We start from the raw sequence: 5,435 nt of genomic DNA, 5'->3' as shown, positions 1-5,435 counted from the left end.
ATAGTATAGTATATTGAAAAAAGTGATAAAAAAGCCATAGTATAGTATGTTGAAAAAAGTCATAAAAAAGTCATAGTATAGTATGTTGAAAAAAGTGGTAAAAAAGCCATAGTATAGTATGTCGCAAAACGTCATAGTATACTATGTCGAAAAAAGTGATAAAAAAGCCATAGTATAGTATGTGGAAAAAAGTGATAAAAAAGCCATAGTACAGTATGTCGAAAAAAGCCATAGTATAGTAAGTCGAAAAATATGATAAAAAAGCCATAGTGTAGTATGTCGAAAAAAGTGAAAAAAGTCATAGTATATTGTGTAGCAAGGAACAGGTAGATGAGGTGGTCTAGTGGTTAAGGTGATGGACTGCTAATCCGTTGTGCTCTGCATGTGTGGGTTTGAATCCCGTCCTTGTTGAACCATAGTGAATTGTTCTGCTACAGCTACGTCTCAACATAGCAACACGATTCTTTCAAATAATTATGTCGAAAAAAGTGATAAAAAAGGCATAGTGTAGTATGTCGAAAAAAGTGATAAAAAAGCCATAGTATAGTATGTCGAAAAAAGTGATACAGAAAGCCATAGTATAGTATGTCGAAAAAATTTATAAAAACGCCATAGTATAGTATGTCGAAAAAATTGATAAAAACGCCATAGTATAGTATGTCGAAAAAAGTGATAAAAAAGCCATAGTATAGTATGTTGAAAAAAGTCATAGTATAGTATGTAGAAAAAAGTGAGAAAAAAGCCATAGTGTAGTATGTTGAAAAAAGTGATAAAAAAGCCATAGTATAGTATGTCGAAAAAAGTGATAAAAAAGCCATAGTATAGTATGTCGAAAAAAGTCATAGTATGTCGAAAAAAGTGAAAAAAGTCATAGTATTTAGAAAAAAAGTGAAAAAAGTCATAGTATATTGTGTAGCAAGGAACAGGCAGATAAGGTGGTCTAGTGGTTAAGGTGATGGACTGCTAATCCATTGTGCTCTGCATGTGTGGGTTCGAATCCCGTCCTTGTTGAACCGTAGTGAATTATTCTGCTACAGCTACGTCTCTCAACATAACAACACGATTCTTTCAAATAATTATGTCTAAAAAAGGCATAGTGTTGTATGTCGAAAAAAGTGATAAAAAAGCCATAGTATAGTATGTCGGAAAAAGTGATAAAAACGCCATAGTATAGTATGTCGAAAAAGGTCATAGTATAGTATGTCGAAAAAAGTGATACAGAAAGCCATAGTATAGTATGTCGAAAAAAGTCATAGTATAGTATGTGGAAAAAAGTGTTAAAAAAGCCATAGTATAGTATGTGGAAAAAAGTGTTAAAAAAGCCATAGTGTAGTATGTGGAAAAAAGTGTTAAAAAAGTCATAGTATAGTATGTGGAAAAAAGTGTTAAAAAAGCCATAGTGTAGTATGTCGAAAAAAGTGATAAAAAAGCCATAGTATAGTATGTGGAAAAAAGTGATAAAAAAGCCATAGTACAGTATGTCGAAAAAAGCCATAGTATAGTATGTCGAAAAAAGTCATAGTATAGTAAGTCGAAAAATATGATAAAAAAGCCATAGTATAGTATGTCGAAAAAAGTGAAAAAAGTCATAGTATATTGTGTAGCAAGGAACAGGTAGATGAGGTGGTCTAGTGGTTAAGGTGATGGACTGCTAATCCGTTGTGCTCTGCATGTGTGGGTTTGAATCCCGTCCTTGTTGAACCATAGTGAATTGTTCTGCTACAGCTACGTCTCAACATAGCAACACGATTCTTTCAAATAATTATGTCGAAAAAAGTGATAAAAACGCCATAGTATAGTATGTCGAAAAAAGTCATAGTATAGTATGTTGAAAAAAGTCATAGTATAGTATGTAGAAAAAAGTGAGAAAAAAGCCATAGTATAGTATGTTGAAAAAAGTGATAAAAAAGCCATAGTATAGTATGTCGAAAAAAGTGATAAAAAAGCCATAGTATAGTATGTCGAAAAAGTCATAGTATAGTATGTCGAAAAAAGTGAGAAAAAAGCCACAGTGTAGTATGTCGAAAAAATTGATAAGAAAAGCCATAGTATAGTATGTCGAAAAAGTGATAAAAAGCCATAGTATAGTATGTTGAAAAAAGTGATACAAAAAGCCATAGTATAGTATGTCGAAAAAATTGATAAGAAAAGCCATAGTATAGTATGTCGAAAAAAGTGATAAAAAGCCATAGTATAGTATGTCGAAAAAAGTCATAGTATAGTAAGTCGAAAAATATAATAGTATGTCGAAAAAAGTGAAAAAAGTCATAGTATATTGTGTAGCAAGGAACAGGCAGATGAGGTAGTCTAGTGGTTAAGGTGATGGACTGCTAATCTGTTGTGCTCTGCATGTGTGGGTTTGAATCCCGTCCTTGTTGAACCATAGTGAATTGTTCTGCTACAGCTACGTCTCAACATAGCAACACGATTCTTTCAAATAATTATGTCGAAAAAAGTGATAAAAACGCCATAGTATAGTATGTCGAAAAAAGTCATAGTATAGTATGTCGAAAAAAGTGATGCAGAAAGCCATAGTATAGTATGTCGAAAAAATTGATAAAAACGCCATAGTATAGTATGTCGAAAAAATTTATAAAAACGCCATAGTATAGTATGTCGAAAAAAGTGATAAAAACGCCATAGTATAGTATGTAGAAAAAAGTGAGAAAAAAGCCATAGTATAGTATGTTGAAAAAAGTGATAAAAAAGTCATAGTATAGTATGTCGAAAAAAGTCATAGTATAGTATGTCGAAAAAAGTGATAAAAAAGTCATAGTATAGTATGTAGAAAAAAGTGAGAAAAAAGCCATAGTATGTTGAAAAAAGTGAAAAAAAAGCCATAGTATAGTATGTCGAAAAAAGTCATAGTATAGTATGTGGAAAAAAGTGTTAAAAAAGCCATAGTGTAGTATGTCGAAAAAAGTGATAAAAAAGCCATAGTATAGTATGTGGAAAAAAGTGATAAAAAAGCCATAGTACAGTATGTCGAAAAAAGCCATAGTATAGTATGTCGAAAAAAGTCATAGTATAGTAAGTCGAAAAATATGATAAAAAAGCCATAGTATAGTATGTCGAAAAAAGTGAAAAAAGTCATAGTATATTGTGTAGCAAGGAACAGGTAGATGAGGTGGTCTAGTGGTTAAGGTGATGGACTGCTAATCCGTTGTGCTCTGCATGTGTGGGTTTGAATCCCGTCCTTGTTGAACCATAGTGAATTGTTCTGCTACGTCTCAACATAGCAACACGATTCTTTCAAATAATTATGTCGAAAAAAGTGATAAAAAAGGCATAGTGTAGTATGTCGAAAAAAGTGATAAAAAAGCCATAGTGTAGTATGTCGAAAAAAGTGATAAAAAAGCCATAGTATAGTATGTCGAAAAAAGTGATTCAGAAAGCCATAGTATAGTATGTCGAAAAAATTTATAAAAACGCCATAGTATAGTATGTCGAAAAAATTGATAAAAACGCCATAGTATAGTATGTCGAAAAAAGTGATAAAAAAGCCATAGTATAGTATGTTGAAAAAAGTCATAGTATAGTATGTAGAAAAAAGTGAGAAAAAAGCCATAGTGTAGTATGTTGAAAAAAGTGATAAAAAAGCCATAGTATAGTATGTCGAAAAAAGTGATAAAAAAGCCATAGTATAGTATGTCGAAAAAAGTGAAAAAAGTCATAGTATTTAGAAAAAAAGTGAAAAAGTCATAGTATATTGTGTAGCAAGGAACAGGCAGATAAGGTGGTCTAGTGGTTAAGGTGATGGACTGCTAATCCATTGTGCTCTGCATGTGTGGGTTCGAATCCCGTCCTTGTCGAACCGTAGTGAATTATTCTGCTACAGCTACGTCTCTCAACATAACAACACGATTCTTTCAAATAATTATGTCTAAAAAAGGCATAGTGTTGTATGTCGAAAAAAGTGATAAAAAAGCCATAGTATAGTATGTCGGAAAAAGTGATAAAAACGCCATAGTATAGTATGTCGAAAAAGGTCATAGTATAGTATGTCGAAAAAAGTGATACAGAAAGCCATAGTATAGTATGTCGTAAAAAGTCATAGTATAGTATGTGGAAAAAAGTAATAAAAAATCCATAGTATAGTATGTCGAAAAAAGTCATAGTATAGTATGTCGAAAAAATTTATAAAAAAGCCATAGTATTGTATGTTGAAAAAAGTGATAAAAAAGCCATACTATAGTATGTCGAAAAAAGTGATAAAAAAGCCATAGTATAGTATGTCGAAAAAAGAGATTAAAAAAAGCCATAGTATAGTATGTCGAAAAAATTGATAAAAAAGCCATATAGTATGTCTAAAAAAGTGATAAAAAAGCTATAGTATAGTATGTCGAAAAAAGTCGTAGTATAGTATGTGGAAAAAAGTGATAAAAAAGTCAAAGTATAGTATGTGGAAAAAAGTGATTAAAAAAGCCATAGTATAGTATGTCAAAAAAAAGCCATAGTATAGTATGTCGAAAAAAGTGATAAAAAAAGCCATAGTATAGTATGTCGAAAAAATTGATAAAAAAGCCATAGTATAGTATGTCGAAAAAAGTCATAGTATAGTATGTCGAAAAATATGATAAAAAAGCCATAGTATAGTATGTCGAAAAAAGTGTTAAAAAAGCCATAGTATAGTATGTCGAAAAAAGTGATAAAAAAAGCCATAGTATAGTATGTCGAAAAAATTGATAAAAAAGCCATAGTATAGTATGTTGAAAAAAAGTGAAAAAAGTCATAGTATATTGTGTAGCAAGGAACAGGCAGATGAAGTGGTCTAGTGGTTAAGGTGATGGACTGCTAATTCGTTGTGCTCTGCATGTGTGGGTTTGAATCCCGTCCTCGTCGAACCATAGTGAATTGTTCTGCTACAGCTACGTCTCAACATAACAACGTGATTCTTTCAAATAATTATGTCTAAAAAAGTCATAGTATAGTATGTCGAAAAAAGTGATAAAAACGCCATAGTATAGTATGTCGAAAAAAGTGACGAAAACGGCATAGTATAGTATGTCGAAAAAAGCCATAGTATGTCGAAAAAATTTATAAAAACGCAATAGTATAGTATGTCGAAAAGGTCATAGTATAGTATGTCGAAAAAAGTCATAGAATAGTATGTCAAAAAAAGTAATAAAAAAGCCATAGTATAGTATGTCGAAAAAAGTCATAGTATAGTATGTCGAAAAAATTGATAAAAAAGCCATAGTATTGTATGTTGAAAAAAGTGATAAAAAAGCCATACTATAGTATGTCGAAAAAAGTGATAAAAAAGCCATAGTATAGTATGTCGAAAAAAGAGATTAAAAAAAGCCATAGTATAGTATGTCGAAAAAATTGATAAAAAAGCCATAGTATAGTATGTCTAAAAAAGTGATAAAAAAGCTATAGTATAGTATGTCGAAAAAAGTCGTAGTATAGTATGTGGAAAAAAGTGATAAAAA

General features: G+C 31.0%; 2 non-coding genes across 2 annotated transcripts; both read left to right on the top strand.

Moving 5' to 3' along the window:
* The first annotated feature begins 929 nt into the window (after positions 1-929).
* trnas-gcu lies at positions 930-1,011 on the top strand. The gene has a single exon. It is a non-coding gene; the product is annotated as a tRNA-Ser (tRNA).
* A 2,719-nt stretch (positions 1,012-3,730) lies between these two features.
* Positions 3,731-3,812, top strand: trnas-gcu. Its single transcript has one exon. It is a non-coding gene; the product is annotated as a tRNA-Ser (tRNA).
* Positions 3,813-5,435: the final 1,623 nt, after the last annotated feature.

This window comes from Sander lucioperca, chromosome 1 (assembly GCF_008315115.2).
Source record: "Sander lucioperca isolate FBNREF2018 chromosome 1, SLUC_FBN_1.2, whole genome shotgun sequence".
Taxonomy (NCBI): domain Eukaryota; kingdom Metazoa; phylum Chordata; class Actinopteri; order Perciformes; family Percidae; genus Sander; species Sander lucioperca.
This window is presented reverse-complemented; position numbering and strand designations above follow the sequence as displayed.